This window comes from Bos taurus, chromosome 3 (assembly GCF_002263795.3).
Source record: "Bos taurus isolate L1 Dominette 01449 registration number 42190680 breed Hereford chromosome 3, ARS-UCD2.0, whole genome shotgun sequence".
NCBI lineage: Eukaryota > Metazoa > Chordata > Mammalia > Artiodactyla > Bovidae > Bos > Bos taurus.
Window position 1 is genome coordinate 119,737,969 of NC_037330.1, and position 18,355 is coordinate 119,756,323.

The following is an 18,355-nucleotide window of genomic DNA, read 5'->3' on the forward strand; positions in this document are numbered from 1 at the left end:
CCGCGTATCTGCTGTCCCCTCGGTCATTCCACCCGGAGCCCAGAGCCCCACGGAAGCACCTCAGAGCTAGCGGGGAACCTCCAGCTGGACGCCTGGTGAGCAGAGGCCAGAGGCCTCCCCAAGCTGCTTCTCTCTCAGTGGCAGGCCGCCGCGGGGACCATCCACCTCCTCCTTCTCTGTGCCCTGCCTGGGAGAGGATTCCGACAAATGGGGAGCGGGGGGCGGTGTCTTGTCTCCATCCCTGTTTCCCGTCTGGGAAGAGAGAATTTCCTTAACTACCCTCCTTCTGGTCCTTTCTTATAGAAGAACTTTTTAAAGATTATTTCGGGCACCCGTGCGAACATGGCGCTACGCGAGGCGCGGAGCGTGCAGGCCGCTGTCGGCAGCCTGCACGCCATCTCGGCACCCAGCGCGCCCTGCTCGCTGCGGCCCTGGGAACTGCGGGCGGGTGCCCCAGGGCGCTGCGCACCGGCCCTGCTCTGCTGTCGGTGCGGAAATTCACAGAAAAACACGAATGGGTAACAACAGAAAATGGTGTTGGAACAGTGGGAACCAGCAATTTTGCACAGGAAGCTTTGGGAGATGTTGTTTAGTCTGCCTGAAGTTGGGACAAAGTTGAATCAACAAGAGTTTGGTGCTTTGGAAAGTGTGAAAGCTGCTAGTGAACTCTATTCTCCTCTATCAGGAGAAGTGACTGAAATTAATAAAGCTCTAGCAGAAAATCCAGGACTTGTCAGCAAGTCTTGTTATGAAGATGGTTGGCTGATCAAGATGACATTCAGTAACCCTTCAGAACTAGGTGAACTAAGGAGTGAAGCAGCATATGAGAAATACATAAAATCTACTGAGGAGTGAAAATGGAGCCCCTAAATAAACTGCTTTGAAACAACTTAATCTAGCATAGTTGTCTTCAATTAGTGGTGGATAGATATTTAAAGTGGAGAAGGCAATGGCACCCTACTCCAGTACTCTTGCCTGGAAAGTCCCATGGACGGAGGAGCCTGGGGCTGCCGTCTATAGGGTTGCACAGAGTTGGATCCGACTGAAGCGACATAGCAGCAGCAGCAGCAGATATTTAAAGAACAACTTTTAGTAAAAGAAACTACTTGTAACAATGTTTCCTGAAGAAAATACCCCTTAACTTTCTAATGACTTCAGATAAACACTGTGCATCTTTTACCACAGCATCCTGCAGATTTTTAGGCTAGGCTCCAATTATAATATTCAGAATTCCTAAAATTATCTCTGATAAAACTGATTACAAAAATTATGTAATTCAAGGATAACATGGTTATCTTAAACCTTATATGACATTGTAACTTGCTTACAGCTATCCTTGGATTTGGGTCAAAATTAGAAATAACTGCCAGTGGAGAAAAGTTTGTTAGTTGCATAGTGTCCAATGCAGAACATTACTGTCTTAATTTTGCAATATGCTGTGTTTGCTGCTGCCATTTTTATACAGTGAAGCAACAGCCTTGCAGGAGAATAAACAATAAAATATTCAACTTCTTAAAAAAAATAAATAAATAAAGATGATTTCATCCTTAGAACACATCTCACTGAGACGCCACGTGCAGTCACTGCGTTTTCACAGCCGTGTGAAGATCTGCTGCACCAGTGCGACCACGTGGGGTTCCCATCGTTTCTGCTTGTGTCCGAGTTGTCGGGATGGCTTCCTGATCCTTCGCGATCTCATTTACAAAAGCCTGTGTGTGGCTGTGGAATGGGGAGCACCCACCCCAGGGGTCCCTCCCCAGGCTTGCCTCCGGTCCTGCCTCTCCTGCTTCCCACCCACCCCCACTGCCGCAGTTTTGAGCAGGCTGGGGTTTGCCCCTCCAGCGGTCCTTTTGGAAAATATCAATACAAGAAGCACACAGATGTCTACTTACCAACTCTCTCTCCAGCCTTCTCTGGACACTGCCCAGCACCTCACTTTGTTCTCCTAACATTGTCAGGATGCCGCTGTGAGCGTCCCTACACCTTCCCGAGGGCGCACGCCATCTCCCTGGACCAGGACTCGGGAGTTTTCAGTCTTTATTGTCACCACGAGTAACCACCGTGGACGCCTTGCCTGCCTGTCGTACATTTCCCAGCTTGTCCTGGGCGCAGCCTTAGGGGTGGGGCCAGTGCCTCTCAGGTCAATGGCAATAGCTTGACTAGATGTTCTTAATCCCAGTCCCAATTCTTAATGGCCAGCACCATTTTGCTTCCCGCCTTGTAATCAATATGAATACCAACACAGCCAGTGGTCAGGCCTTTGGACTGTGATCCATCTGACAAGAGAGAAATGAAACCTCAGTGTTATTTCAGTTCACTTTTCTTTCACAAGACCATGCTCGGACACCTTTATATACGTTTGAAGAGACATTTGCATTTTTTTCTTCTAGGAACTGTTTATTGATATCTTTGCCCATTTTCCTGTAGGTGACTGAACTTCTCGTGCATCAGTGATTTTAGCCCTGCGTCCGTGATATTAGGTGTGAGCACTCTGTGCGTCTTCTGACGTTGCTTACGCTGTGTTGTGCCGTTTGTTTTTTGTTCAGTTGCTCAGTCGTGTCCGACTCTTTGCAACCCCATAGACTGTAGCCACCAGGCTCCTCTGTCCGTGGGACTTCCCAGGCACAAATACTGAAGTGGGTTTCCATTTTCTCCTCCAGGGGATCTTCCCAATCCAGGAAATCAAACCCGTACCTTCTGCGTTGGCAGACGGGTTCTTTACCATTGAGCCACCAAGGAAGCCCTGTGTTTCGCCATGCAAATGTTTAAATTTTACACAGGCAGATTGTTCACCGTTGGCTCATTGCTTTGGACTTTGCATCATGGTTGTCAGCGTTCTCTATTCTGGGTTGTAAGGGAGGTCATCCTACTTTTTTCTAGCACTTGTACGGTTTCACCTCTGATCCACTTGACGTCTGTTGTGAAGAGTGGATCCAATCTTACCCTTGTCCACATGGCTCTCCAGCTGCCTCAAAGCCATGGATTAAGCCGTTCTTCTTCTCCCCACTCGCTGAGAAGCCACCTTGACCTTCATCCACGTGCCCTGAGCCCAGTGTTGGAGGCCCTTCACAACACGTGTTAGATCTGGTAGACCCACCGATGGGTGGGTGAGTGGATGTGTGGGCGGAGGGATGGACCCTAGCCCTTTCCCTGCCCTCCCTCACCCTGATTCTTTTCTAGGGATTTCCTGGCTATACCCGCTTGTTTATTCTTTCCTATGAAAGAAAAGCATTTACCGTGCCTGGTCCTACCAGGCAAACCCCAAGCCCTTCTATCTCCAGGGCTGCCCAGCAAACTCTCACTCTTCGAGAACCAGCACGAATGTTCCTGTCCCCTCCAGGCACAGGGACCTTTGCTCTGTCCCTCAAACAAGTCAAGCTCATTCCTGCCTTTGACACCCCTGCCTGGAGTCCCCTCTCCCCTAGACCGCCCCTTGGACGGCTCCTTTTCCTGGAGAGTCATCCCTGGCTTTCTCCTTCCATTGCTCTGCTTTCTTTTCCTCAGAGTGCTTTTCTGCATCTACAACCGCTTTACGTGTTTATTTTATGTTACGTACACTAGAAGGGAAGATCTATGAGAGAAGTGACTTCGTGTGCCTTATTTTATGGTGGATCCTCAGCATCAAGAAGAGTGTGGTGAGAGAAGCTCCATAAACTGTGCGGATGGATGGGTGGATGGATGGTGTGTGGATGGATGGAAGGATGGGTGGATGGATGAATGGACAGATATATGAATGAATGAGTAAATGGATGGATGAGTAGATGGATGAGTACAAGGGCAGATGGGTGAATAGGTGACTGACAGGTGGGTGGACAGACGGGTGGTTATGTATTTATGTATAGGTATGTGTGTATGGATGGATGGATAGGTGGGTGGGTGAATGGATGGATGATGAGCGGATGGATGGAAGCATGAGTATAAGGGAAGATGAATAGATGACTTGGCTGATGAGTGAATAAGTGACTGGACAGGGAGGTGGGTGGACGGACGGATGGATACGTATGTAGGTATAGGTGAGTGTGTATGTAGGTATGTATGTACGTATGGGTGGATGGGTGGGTGGGTAGATGGATAGATGGACAGATGGATGGATGGATGGATGAGTGAATGAGTGGACAGATGGGTGAGTAGGTTGGTAGACAGAGCCAGCTCTGACTCCCCAAGCAGTTAGTCCCCTCTTCCTCTGCACTCCCAGAGCACTCCGGACACCCCTCTATTATAGCCTGTGAAGGCATTTGTCACCTGTCCCCAGCCTGTCTGTCTGTGAGCTCAGTGAGGACAGCGGCTGGGTCTTGTCTCCATCCGGGCCCAGAGAAGGTGATCAGTAATGAATGCAGGAGAAAGGGTGACAAGGTCAAATGCCATAGTACAAGGCAGCATCTGGGGTTCAAGGCTCTGGGGGACTTGCACAGTGCCCTGGAAGCTCCTGCTGTATGGACCCCAGGGCCAAAGGCCTGACACTGTCCAGCCTGTGGAGCCTGCAGTCCCAGCGTGAACTGGAGCGCTGAGATTTTCCCTCAGTGACTGGCCGGGGGAGCTTGTCTCCTAAGCCTGGGTCCTGGCGTTCCCTTCCCAGTCTGGACACCAGGCAGCTACTGACACAGAAAAAAAGGGGAAGCAGCTGAGTGGCCAAATGAATCTGGGCTTCTTAGGCTCAGCCACTGTGGGTTCTGAGACAAAACCTCTCTGGGCACGAAGGTGAGAATGAAAGTGACTTCAATCACCTCCCCGAAAGGTGTGAGAACGGGAGTGGCCCCAAGTCAACCCCAGCCCTTCTCTGGGGCACAGAAGTGGCTCAACAACAGAGGCTGCCTCCCCTCCCCTCCCTTCCCGCTCTCACTATGCTCTTACTTCACTTTTCTTTATTTTTAACAGTTTATTTTCTGTATTTTCTATATATATTTATAAAAATGTATTTTCTGTATTTTTAACAGCTTATGGATTAATTCACATCCTATCCATTTTACCCAGGTCGTGGATAAAATGCAGTGGTTTAGCACATAGTCACAGAGCGGTGTAACCGTCCCACCATCCAATTTTAGAACTTTCATCACCCAAGAAACCACATCCTATTAACCATCTTTCCATCCCCTCCCTCTCTCCTCCAGCCCTGAGTTTCTGTCTCCATGGATTTGCCTATTTGGGGCTTTACATACAAACGGAATCATGCAGTAACTGGGTTTTTGTGGGCTCGTCCATGTTGGATCAGTCCTTCACTTCTTATTGCCAAATAATAGTACATCGTGTGATATTACATTTTATTCATGCATTCATCAGTTCATGGACAATTAAGTTGCAAAGAAAAAGTATTTCTCCAAATAGGTGGAGTTACTGCACTACATATTATGAAATATTACGTTTCTTGAAATAAGACTATCAAAGTAGTTCTAACACACCTTACTACAACAATGGATAAACTTTTAAAATTAAAGCTCCACCCTAATCACATTTTCTTTAATTTGACTTTATGACTATTTTATGATAGCTTTCTATATGCTTAGTAATAAGTTATAGTTCCTTATTATAAACTGTTTTTCAATATCCACTTTTCCATTTGTATCTTACAGCAGTACCAATTGTTATTCATTGTTATATTTGTCTGAAGTTACACATAACACTTTTCCTAATCTGATTTTTGCTTTTGGTTATATTGCTATTCACCCTTAAGAAATACTTGGCTTGTATACAGTTATATCTATCGGGTTTTTGTTTTTAAAATAGAAAAGCTTTCCCCTCAAAAGATTTAATGTTTATATCTGCACATTTCAAGATTTTTATCACTTGGGTTTTTTTTATTGTCGATTTCATTTCACATGTCTATAGAGCAAAGCGATTCCGTTTTATGTATATACACGTAAGCACACTTCTTTCCCATGATAGGTTATTATAAGGTATTGAAGATAGTTCCTGTGCTGCACAGCAGGCCCTTGTTGCTCATCTGTTTTGCATAGCGCAGTGTGCATCTGCTAATCCCAAGCTCCTAATTTACCCCTCCCCCCTTACGGCTTTGGTTACAAGTCTCTTGTCTGTGAGTCTGTTTTGTAAATAAGTTCATTTGCGTAATATTTTAGATTCCACACATAAGCAGTGTCGTTTGACGTTTGTCTCTAACTTCACTTAGTGCGATAATCTCTAGGTCACTTCATTTCATTACACTTGACTCTTTCATCCTGCAATTCACTTTGGTGTGTTTTCATCATTTTACTTCCTCCTCCAAAAACGTCTCACATGATTATTCATCAAATAATTGTTCTCTTTCCCACTGGCTGGCCATTTTCAGCTTCGTTTTATTTGTAAATACTTGTGTGCGGTGAAGTCTGTTCTCTCGGTCCATCTGTCTGTCTTTACACTAGCACCAAACTGCGCCATTTATATGTAAAACACACAGACCTTGCTAGTGTGCCTGCTTGTTAAAGATGCTCACGTTTTGAACAGGTATTGTAGACAAAGGCACAGAACTCAATAGATAAGTGCCCTTGAGCGATGGGCCAGTCACCCGGCTCGTTCCCAGTCCTTCACCTTCTAAACACGCTTTCTGCTGCGTCTCCAGTAAGTGGATCACACAGAACAGTGGCGGGCGCCCTCCTTGGCCCTGACGTGACTCTGCCCGTTTCCTGTTCCCTGCCCCACACTCATGGCCTCACAGAGGGAAGGATGCCACCTCGATTCCTCCTCCAGCTGCCCCGTGACTCTCTCCTAAGCACGACGATGTTTGCGTGGTGAGGTTGTTATTGTTTGGGGCTAAAACAGTGGACCCGATGAGCTTTTTACTGGACTGGAGATGCCAAACCTCCCTACAGGCTCCCAGCTGTGAACTCGCGGCCCACGGAGCGAAGGACCTGGTGAAGTTTCTTCTGAACCGGGAGCAGCTCTAACCGTCACAGGAGCATCCTGCCCCAATCCACCTGTCCCAGGGCCTTCCATCCTGCCACTCCAGGCGTCCGTGACACCCTGTCCTTCAAAGTCCTGTTCTGAACAGGACTTTATATTCAAAGGAGCGTAAACGGGTCCCTGATGGTGCGAGCACATCGGGAGGCCTCCTGGGGCTCAGCCTGTGGTCCCCCAGACGGAGGACAGGAAGCTGCAGCTGCCGGTGCGGGGGGCCGTGTGCACTGAGGGCTGTGGGTCTGCGGTGACCATGGGGACCCAGGCGTGCAGAGCACTGTTTGGAAACCAGCTGCCCTGCTTGGTAGCTCGGGGGGTCTGTGAGCCTGACTGGTGCCCTGCCCCACCCATCAAGAAGTAGCCCTAGTTCCTGAGCAGATGGTGTCCTGGGGGCTCCTCTGTTCTGAGAGGCTGACCCTGAGCTCCCCAGATCCACCAGCTCAGCGCCTGGCACTGCGTGAGCATCACACAAGCTTTGCCCGTGGGGCCTTGGGTGCCCTGCCCATCAGGAGCAGGCTCCTGCGCTGCCCGCGTGGACGTGCTGGTCACAGTCACCGACCTTCACGGAGTGCTCGGTCCTCGTGGGCTGAGGGTGATTCCACTTTGCCCCGAATGCAGTCCCTCCCGCAAGGGCCCCCAGGCTGTGCCCACAGCCAGGGGTGAGCAAGGCCCCTCCCCCTCCCATACAGAGACCCCGTGAGTGTGTGTATCCCAAACAATACAGAGCTGGAGACGATGGGGCTGTGGGGGCAGCATGAGTGGGCAGCACAGAAAAGAGAAGGAAACCCTGGAGAGCTGCCCAGAAGAGGAGGCATGGAAACTGGGCTTGGTGAGCTGGCTAGATGTCAACAGCAGGTGGTGGAAGAAAGAGCATTTCTGGGTTCCGGGGACCTCCCCTCTGGAGCCCCTCGCCAGGCCCGAGCCCCCTGCCGCCATCCCCTGACCGCTGGAGGGTGCCTGGGCCCAGCTTTGTGCCTGCTGCACTCCTGGGCTGAGCTCGTCCACTTTCATCATGAGCAGGAGCTTCTAGAAGCTTCAAACCATCCCATGTGGTTCCACTTACTTGCTGGCACCAAAGGCAGCCGTGTGTTTACAGATTCCAGAGGAGACCCAGCCCAGAGCACACGAGGGACCCCACCTGGGAGCGCAGCCGCTGTCCTGGGGAAGCTACAAACAGGGGCGGAGGCGGGGTGCTGGGCGCCCAGACAGTCAGGGGAGGGCGTGGAGCCACTGCGGCTCCGGTGGGTCAGGCTCCGGCTCCCCCCACCGCCATCTGCACGGGGGCGGCGTGGGGCTCCTGCTGCCTCTGCTGGGACCTGCGGGCACCATCCCTCCCGAAGCTGCAGACCCTCGGTCTGTCCTTGTGCAAGAACAGAGATGCTGATTTTTGGCACACTGCCCGGGGCGTGCCTCTTCGAGTGTTTTAGAAGCTGGACGGTCCCCCAAGGGGGAGCCTGGGCTCAGTGCCCACGGGGCGGGCCCATTCCCTGTAAATGCTCCTCATGTGCTGGGCAGTCCCTCAGGACCACTGTTGGGGGTGGGGGTCGTGCTGGCGACTGGGCTCCAGTCTGCCGCTGCCTGGAAACAGGCCACAGCTGCCAAGAGAGGCGACAAGCTTCTGGAGCAGCCTGCCTCCACCACCCACGGTCCCTGTCCTCCCGCTGGGGGCAGTCCGCTCTGTCCAGCCACCCAGGGGCCAGGAGTGACGTGGGGGAGCTGCTGAGCACAGGGCCCAGGCCAGGCCTCCGCCTGTGTTCGGGGGTCTGTCCGTCCAGACCCACTGGGGCTCCCCACGAGCTGCAGGAGCCGACCTTGGAGGCGCTGCCCCGGGGCAGCTGACAGCTCGGCTCCTGGTCCGTGCCCCCTACCAGGCCCCCGGGGCTCTGTGTCACGCTCCGTGGCCGCTCCAATCCCAGCTGCCCCCTGCACCAGAGCAAGGCGTGAGCTCCTGGGTGTTCACGGCCCCTCGGACCCCAGAGCCACCCCGTCCCCAGGAGCAGACGGGGCTGGGGGGCCGCCAGGGCCGGGTCCCTCCTGGAGTCTGCCCCGCCGCTCCTGTAAGGGTGGTCTGCCACTCGTCCCCACTGAGGCTGCCTCTCCCTCCCCATCCCGCCCCACACTGGGCACTGGGCTGTGTGCTGGGGAGGCCGCTGGGGAGGGACAGGCGGCAGCGTGCCAGCCAGTGGCCGCCACCCTCAGTGGTTTGTCTTCCCACGGGAACCCCGGACCCCAGGGCCAGTCACCTCACACCTCGGAGACCCCACCAGGTGGGGAAGGGGTGGGCTGGCCCCTTTCCTCAACACCATGGCGGTGACGACAGAGATCCCTCCCCCTCCCGGGCACCCAGGCCTGAGCAGCCCCTGCATAGCCCCTATCCCCAGCACCAGCTCAGGGTATGAGTCAGTGCCACCTGCTCCAGGTGACAGGTGAGAGGCCGGTAGAGGCTGCCCGCTCACCTGGCCAGCAAGGGCAGAGCCAGGCTCTGAAGCTTGTCTGTGTGAGTGCGTGCTCAGTCGACCAGTCCTGTCTAACTCTGTGCAACCCCATGGACTGCAGCCCACTAGGCTCCTCTGTCCATGGGATCCTCCTGGAAAGAATACTGGAGTGGGTTGCCATGCCCTCCTCCAGGGGATCTTCCCAACCCAGGGATTGAACCCGTGCCTCCTGTGTCTCCTACACTGGAAGGCAGGTTCTTTACCACTGAGACATGTGGGAAGCCCCTGACGCTTGTCTGCCAGCACACCCCACATGTGCCAGGGGTCTACGCCACAGAACAAAGCACCACAGGCTACTGCCTTCCCGTGATAGACACCGACGACCTCACGGCACCCGGAGACCAGCTGGGCTGTGTTCTCACCTGGAGGCCGAACTGGGGGAGCACCCCGGGGTCTCCAGCTCCCTCGGGTTGCTGCAGGATTCATGTCCTGTGGCCACAGGACACCTTCTGGCCTTTGCTGGAGGCCTCAGATTTGGGGGGAGCCCACCCGACCCCCCAGAAGATCTCTGCCCCTGGCATCTCGTGGTAACCCATCACCTATGCAGGTTCTCCTGCTTGGAACCAGGTCCACTTTCTCCCCAACCAAGGGGAAGGGAGGCCCCAGAGGGTGGACGCCAAGGGGCGTTCCGGGGCCACCCTGGGGTCTGCCAGTCCCACGGTGACTGGGTCCACCTCCTCTAGGGCAGACTCCCTTTTCCAGACCCGGCTGCATCTCAGACTGTTGTAGGACCTTGGCGCCTGTCCTGAGCCTGACTGTGGGTCTGCAGAGAGGACCCCCAGGCAGCACGCCCTCTGAGCCCTCAGGGACCCACCAGGCAGGCATTCTGGGCGCCCCACCCCCCGCCAGAGGAAGGCTCCCTGTGCCCCGCCTTGCCCTGGCTCAGCTGACCTGGTCCCCAGGATCTCCTGCTGGCTTCACCTGTGGGTTCCCAGGAGCCCCTGCCCCTCTCCTCACCCCTCCTGACCTCCGAGGGGGCTGGGCTACCTCTTCGGCACTGAATGCACTACTGTCTTGCATTTGCTCCGCGAGCCGGGGCAGAGCCAAGCGCGGCCGGCCGGGAGGAAAAGGGGGTTCTTGTTTCCACCAGCCCATCACCAGCTGCCCAGGCCCCCCTTGCGGGCCCCCCGCACCATCTGTGAACCGGCGGTGGGAGCAGGCTTTCTCCGGAGGCGTGTCCAGATCCAGCCTCCAGTGACTCCAGGAAGAGCGTGGAGCGTGCGGCTGGTAGCCTGGCAGCCCCCTACGGCTGACCTCCAGGTGGTCCGGGGCCTTCCCTGGACAGTGAAGTTTGCTGCACAGCAGTCTCTGCCCTGCGCCCCTCACCACCCACCCTCCCGGACCTTGGGAGGCTGCCTGTCACTCATGCTGCCCCGCCCGCCCCCTCCCATTGCTGACCAATCAGGTGGAGCCGCCTCCCTGCAGGGGTGGAGTCCACCCTCCTCTCCGCCCCCTGGGGGTGGAGTCAGTGCGGGGGCGGGGCTTCGCTGGAGGGACGTAACGCAGAGGAGCCCGCCTCTCCCGGCTGCCTGGAGACCCCTCGCCGAGGGCCTGGGCCCTTCCTTCCCGGCCAGAAGGAGCTTTCCCGGGAAGAGAACGGGGAAGGAGCAAGGCCAGGAAGGGGAGGAGACCACCCTGCAGGTGGGAGGGGGCTGGAGTGCTCACCTCGGTGCCTGGCCACGCGGCCTTTCCACAATGAGGCTGGGGCAGGGGTCTTAACCTCCAGCCTCTCTGGAGTGTCGGTGGGCCACATGGTGGAGGGACAGTCAGTGGGGGAGGCTGGAGGGAGCACAGGACAAGAAGCGGCCGCTGAAGGACTCTGGCTGTAAGGGCCTGGAGGACAGCGGGACCTGGAGGGCACAGTGGTACCCAGTCTGGTCCTCAGGTGTGTGCTGTCCCAGATGCCCCCAGCAAGGGGCAGGCATGGGGCCCTGGAGTCAGGCAGCACGTCTCGGGGGCACTTGCTGACTCTGACTTCAGCCGGAGTCCGACCAGATGCACACCAGCCATGCACAGACCTCCCCGCTCCCCTCTGCCTTTCTGGGGAGAAGGTGGGCACAAACCACCCACCCTGTGCCCACAGAGGGCTTAGAAAGAGCTTCCCGCCCTAGAGGCCAAAAGGCTCAGGGAGAAAAGGCTGCAGGAGGCCCAGCTGTCCCCAGATCATCCCAGGCCCTACAGAGCAGAGGGCCGTGGCACCAGGTCCAGCCTGAGATGGCCAGGAACAGCGGGAGGGTCAGCCAGCTCGTGACCACGTCTCACAGCTGGGCTGTCTCTGGGGCTACTGGAAAATCCGAGTCCCAGGCCGGGGTCAGCAGCACCACTGTGGAGTTCCTGGTGGCCCTGTCCCCCACGGAGCAGCCCCGGAGGGCACCCTTGCCACCCCTCACCCCCCACAGAAGGAAACTGAGGCCTCAGCGGGGCTCAGCTTGTCCTCTCCATGTCCCAGATCCCAGAATAGCCGGCCCTTCTGCCTCCCTCCCACCCGCATCTGCGTCCAGGGCAGAGTGGGCGGCCGGCCCAGCAGGCCGGGTCTACGCTCCTGCTGGCCCTGCTTCACCACCCGGTGCGAGCAAGCCCCCGCCCCCAGCCAGGCTGTGCATCCCTGAGCTGGGTGGGGCCGGCCCTGGCCTGGGCTGGGAGGGGCCTTGGCAACCCTGAGGAAGAGCACCTGCACACATTGAAGCCCTGGGCTTCATCGCGGACAACGGTGCTGCTGACCATTCAGGGGGGCTGAGACCAGGCCCACAGGGCCAGACGTGAGCGGCACTGCCACCCCCCCGCCCTGCCTGCCCACAGCCCCTCCCACCCCCGAATCTCCTGCTGGTTTAAACACAGAAGCTGCTGAGCTGACGGAATTAACTCAAGCACAGGAGGCAGCCGCTCTGTCCTCTCCCCCCAGCCTGGATCCAACGCCCCCCACCCCCGCCCCAGGATGGTGGGATAGCTCTGGAGCAGTGAGCAGTGGGTGACCAGAAATTCTAGGTCAGCTGGATCCTGACTGCCCACTCAGCCGGGGCTTGCCCCGGAACTGGGCGTGAGCTCCGCAGAACTGTCCGGGACAACTGCAGAGTTAGATGCCCTCCACTCCATTAATCAGCATTATTTTAATTAAGAAGGTAAGAAATACAGCTCATCAAAGATGTGGTTATAATTAGCAGCTAACAGCACTTGGGTGAGTCAGTGACCCGAGTGATGTGAGTTCACACTTCTGTTGAGGATGCATAAATGAAAGCGTCCCAAGAAGGTGGGCAGGGTGGCGGGGGGTGCTGCCGGGATGCGGGCTGGGAGGGAGGCCCCCGAGTTGGGCCCCAGTGTGAGGCAGAAGGCCCCCCTGCAGCTGAGCACCCACGGCTCGCCTCCTGTGTGGTCACTTGACCACCCCCGGAAGGACCTATCGGTGGACGTGCTGCCATCACCGTCTGGGCATTCTCAGTGGTCTTGACCGAGGCCCCACAGTTTCTTCTGACCCCAGGCCCACACCGTGCCCAGACATGCCCTGTGGCGGTGCCTCATTCCCACACCCCAGAACTGGGCTTGGGTCCACAAGGGACCTACGGAAGTGCATGAGTCTGGCCCCGCCCATGGTGGCCTGGATGGGAGACACTGCGAGGGGCAGGCTGGATGAGCCCGGAATGAGATGGACACTGGGAGGAAGCGAGAACTGGGGCCGTGCTGCAGAGCCTCGAGGTGGGGACCCACTCGGGTCTGATGCTGATGGACAGAGGTGACCTGAGGTCACAGGGAGACTGGGTTCAGCAGGAGCAGAGGCAGGAGTCGCGGGGGCAGCCACAGCCAAGGATCAGGTGTGAGTGGGCCCAGCGCCGAGCTCCCTGCACTTTCACTTCTCCAGCACCAGAATTTGGTTCCAGGAGGGGCCCCTGTACACAGGTGAGCAGCCATCGGGGGTGGGGTGGGGCGTCGAGGGACCCACGCAGGAGCCACCTGACAGGTTGGAGGTGTCCGTCAGGGAGCAGCACACACCTGCCAACCTTACCGTCTCGCCTGGGACAGCCATCGGTGCCTGCGCAAGTTCCTACTATTGGCAGCGCCTGTCAGGAGCCCTGAGGCTGGCTGTCTCCATCGAAACAAGTCTATGGTCACAGGGCCTGCATCCGTGACCTGGGGCAGCCGTAACAAATGACCACAAGCTGGGGGGATTAAATGACAGTTCTGGAGGCTGGAGTTGGAGTCAAGATGTCAGCAGGCCATACTGTCTCTGGAGGCTCTAGGGGAGGGTCCTTCCTGCCTCTCCAGCGTCTGGCGGCTCCTGGTTTCCTTGGCACATGGCTGCATCCCTCCAGTCTCCCATGGCCCCTCCCCTGTGTGCCCTTGTCTCAAATCTCCCTCTCCTTTCTCCTAAGGACACCAGCCACGGGATTCAGGGCCCCGCCTAATCCAGGCTAGTTACATCTTGAGATCCTTGAATCAGCTGCATCTGCAAATACCAAATAAGGTCACTTGCATGGGTCCCAGGGGTTCCACCCCTAAGCTGTGCTCCTCACCTCAAGTCGCTGTCCTTCTCTGGGCTTCTGCTTCCTTACGCTCCCTCAGAGGATGCTGGACAGACCAGACGGGTCACCTGTCTGTTAGTGGGCATCCACTAAGAGGCAGAATTCACAGGAAGAGTTTGGATCAGCTGGGTGGGAGCAGACGCTGCCCATGCAACCAGGGCCTGGAAGGCATGCAAGGGTCCAGGCCTCCCTGGGCAGAGGTGACAGGTCCTTCCCAGTGAAGCCGCACCTCCCCCCGCCACACACACACACACACACACATTAAGGAGGGAGGTGGGACAAGGGTGCTTCCAAGGACATGTCCAGGTCACGAACTAAGATGGCCTCTCTTTCCTGCACCTCCATCCAGGCTGAAAGAGATCGCAAACCAAATTAGCCGAAGACTTAACAGGAATTGATTTTAATTTAAAGCCCTTTGAGTGCTTTCCCCTCCGTGATGAAAGGCAAGGAGAATGAAATCTGTGTTCTGATCGCCCCATAACTGTATCTGATCTAATTTTCTGCCCCACACCAGCTCCTCCTGATGAGGTCAGCTTTTCTCATTGTCTCTTGGTGATTACCGAGCTTACCCTCCAAACTGCAAAGGAAATCTAATTTCTCCTTTTATTCCAACCTGTGTTTCTCCCACACGCTAGTAAATGTTCCCCTGAATTCAGACTCCTAAGTCCAGAGTGATTAACAGCACATTCTGAAAGAGGGGCCCGGGGCAGTCATGTACCCTCTAGAAGGAGTGAGGAGGTTGCTTCCAACTCTGGCACCTCCTGGAGAGTGAGCCGCCCTGTTGTGGGAAGACTGCAGCATTCCCACTGTGAGGATGACTTGGAAACTGAAGTATGGGGGCTTTGTTTTGTTTTTTTAAGGTCTTAATTGAATTTGCTACAATATTACCACTGTTGTTAATGTTCTCATTTTCTGGCCCCCAGGCATGTGGGATCTCAGCTCCCCGACCGGGAGTGGAACCCATACCCCCTGCATAGGAAGGCGAGGTCTTAGCCCCTGGACGTCAGGCAGACCCCCAGAGGCATGTTTGGGGAGCACCTGGAGGGAGCATGCGCAGCTTCAGAGGGCCTGTGTGGTCCTCGACCCCAACTCCCAGCGGCCAGTCTCCACCTGCCAGGGGCACGCCAGCCCCTCCCAGGCCCAGGCCCCGTAAGTGGCAGGTCTGCTTCCTCACCCCGTCTCCATGCCCTGCATGTCCTGGCACCGGCAGACCCACTGTCCCTCCAGGGCCAGGCCCTCAGCTGTGCTGAGAAACCCACCATGCCTCCCCTTCTCACGCACAACTCAATTCCCACTTGCCGAGACAATCAAGGCCCAGCTGCGCCTGCATTACCCTCCTCACCTCAGGCGGCAGAAGAGGGTCTGTGCTCCCCGACAAGGCCACCCCCACCATCAGTCACAGCCTCATCCCATGCCCTCACCCCAGTCTCTCCCTGGCTCCCCGGCCCTTGGCGTTTCCACTGCCCCAGGGGTGCCGTTCTCAGTGCTGCCCCCCAACCTGCATTCCCCACGAATGTCTTCGCCCCTCCCTCAGTCCTCAAGGTCAGGAGCCTTAAAGGAAGGAACTGTGTTTGCTGCCCCTTCTCTCTTCCCACCTGGTAACCACTCGCCAAAGTGAAAGTGAAAGTCACTCAGTCGTGTCTGACACTTTGCGAGCTCATAGACCATAGCCCACCAGGTTCCTCTGTCCATGGAGTCCAGGCAAGAATACTGGAGTGGGTAGCCATGCTCTCCTCCAGGGGAATCTTCCCAACCCACGGATCAAACCCAAGTCTCCCATACTGCAGGCAGATTCTTTACCGTCTAAGCCACCAGGAAAGCCTGCTGAGGTCACTCAAGACCCAGCAACCCACCTGCCATCCTCACTGGGGCTCATGCCTGTTTTTTTCCCTGTTCAAGAAGCATCCTTTTCTTTGCTCGCATACCAGAATCTGGAATCTGGACAGCTGGCTTTTAGAAATGATTTTAAAGTGTGAATTCTGTCTCATCTGACTGATCATCTTGCTCCTGGAACTTAGATCCATAAAATATTGATCTGGAAAGGATCTGCCAAGACCATCTGGCCCAGAATGCCATGGCATGTGATGTGACTGTGCAGTAGGAGAGAGTGAGGGCAGTTATTATTATAAAAGCTCAAACTGGGGCCCAGAGAGGGGCAGCAGCTTGCAAAGACACACGGCACCTGTGGTCCTGATGCCCTAGGGTCAGCACCATCCTCATAGTATTCTTGTATCCAAAGACCCCAGCCTGGCTCCATGACAGCCTCCACTTCTCGTCCTTACGACGTCCAGGTGAGCAAGACAGGAGCATGTTTTGTTGCTCATTTCTAACATAAAAAGAAAAATGTTTTTAAGGCTATTTTAAGTCTCGTTAGACGGCGACTCCTGCAGCCTGGATGAAAGAGCCTTGGTTCCTCCCAGAGGGGGTGTCTGCGCATACCTGGAACCGTCCATTTTCCTTTTGATCATGCTTCTTAGCAAGTCCCCTTCTGAGATCAAAGCCAGTGAGGTGGACAGGCCCCTTTGAAGTTTCCTGGGGTTTTCTGAGACGCAGGTCCTGGCAGCCACAGTGTTTTGCTCCAAAGGAAGAGGCTGGCAGGTGGAGCCCCAAGGCCTCTGAGCAGGCTTTTACCCTTGTAAATACTTCTACATGGGAGCCCTCACTGGCCACCCCTGGAATGATCACATGTAGGAGGCATGTGTGGGGTCTGCAGGACCACCCTTTGTTCCCCAGATTTCCTCTGAAAATGATCCTCTCCCCAGTCCAGTGATTCTGATGGGAGTGTAAGTGTGACACTGCACACATGACCCAGCCCAGCCAATCAGCATCACCCAGCCTCTGAGACCCTGACTAGCTAGGGATGGGCACATGACCCAGGCCAACCAATCAGCATCACCCAGCCCCTGAGACCCTGACTAGCTAGGGATGGTCACATGACCTAGGCCAGCCAATCTGCATCACCCAACCTCTGAGACCCTGACTAGCTAGGAATGGTCACATGACCCAGGTCAGCCAATCAGCGTCACCCAGCCTCTGAGACCCTGAGTAGACAGCGATGGTCACATGATCCAGGCCACCAACCTGAGTCCTGTAGGGGGGTTAGAATTTTATTGAAAAAAGTTATTTTATGCCTGGCGTTATAATGGCCATCTTTGTTCAGCTGGAGAAACAGTCTACCTGAGAATAATGCCTCACAAGGAAAACAGAGCAGGGAGGGAGAGTGGGGTGGTTCCAGTAGCCTTGTCCAACATCCTGGATCCAGCCATGCCTGAAGTCAGCCACCCCTCACGCATCCCAGTTCTGTACTCCAGTCAGGCATCCTATTTCTTTCTCTTTTTTTCTTTAAAAATATTAGTATTTTAATCTCTATGTTTAGAATTTAGGTTTCTTTGCATTTTAAATTTATCTATTTTTAATTGAAGGATAATTGCTTTACAGTGTTGGTTTCTGTCAAGCATCAACATGAATCAGCCAGAGGTACACATATGCCCCCTCCCTCTTGGACCTCCCTCCCATCTCCCTCCCCATCCCACCCTGTTTCTTTGAGCAGGCTTGCATACAAGGGGGGCCTGACCACCAGGCCACCAGCCTCTCACATAAGCCAGACTCGGAGCAGGTAGCTGGCTCTCTGGCCACCTTAGTGGTGGACAGCACAGTGAAGGGAAGTCCCCCGGCCTCGATGCCCCCTCTGCCAGGGCACTGGTGCTTGGGAGGGCTGCACCATGCCCTGCAGTGTCCGCTTGGGGTCCCGGGGCTACAGGGAGCAGGTCGTGGCCGGAGACCACAACAGGTGGACGCACCTTCCAGAAGGAAGATTCATCTGCCTGAACGTGGTTCCCCATGAGGCACTGCCACGGTGCTCGGGCCTGACCACTGCCCCGGACGACTCCACGGGGCAGCGCGGTTTAAGTCAGTCTGCGTGGACTGAGCCTGGGAACAGGCCACAGCCTCCACTGGACATTCTCTTCAGGAGGCCCTCAGGTCCAGGGAACTGCTGCATGTGTGCAAGGGTCAGCCCAGCTACCTTGGCACAGGGGGTCAGGCCTAAGATGCTGAGCAGACCCTGCCTGGCCATCTCCATCCACACCAGGGCAGCCTTTCAGGGCAGCGCCCGCCCTGCTGCCTGATGTGCCAACACTGGTCCCAGGCTGACTGGGTTCCCGCATCCATCCAGCTCTGTCTCACACTTCTCGCCCCACCACACACACACACCCAACCACAAATACCACTCGACCACGCAGCCCTCAGGTCTGAAAGCCAGCCTGGGAATAGCGTGTGGGCTGAGGGGCAGTGGCTGTCCTGGGGGTTGGTGACGTGGCCAGCCCCCGTGGACACCCAAGGCTCACGCTGACCTATTTTAGAAGCCAAAGCACATTAAACTCACCCCTCCCCTCCTGTTTCTCCACTCCCCTGTGAAATCTATTTTAAAAGATCAGAGTTTTCTTTACATCCACCTCTGAA

The 18,355-nt window shown here is 55.5% G+C and overlaps 1 long non-coding RNA gene and 1 pseudogene across 1 annotated transcript; one reads left to right on the forward strand and one right to left on the reverse strand.

The window, feature by feature from the left end:
- The first annotated feature begins 342 nt into the window (after positions 1 to 342).
- Positions 343 to 1,365, forward strand: LOC782275 (glycine cleavage system H protein, mitochondrial-like; annotated as a pseudogene).
- An 11,103-nt stretch (positions 1,366 to 12,468) lies between these two features.
- LOC112446048 (uncharacterized) lies at positions 12,469 to 17,414 on the reverse strand. Its single transcript, XR_009494049.1, has 2 exons — positions 16,334 to 17,414; positions 12,469 to 16,220 (listed from the first exon to the last, which is right to left on the reverse strand). It is a non-coding gene; the product is annotated as an uncharacterized lncRNA (long non-coding RNA).
- Positions 17,415 to 18,355: the final 941 nt, after the last annotated feature.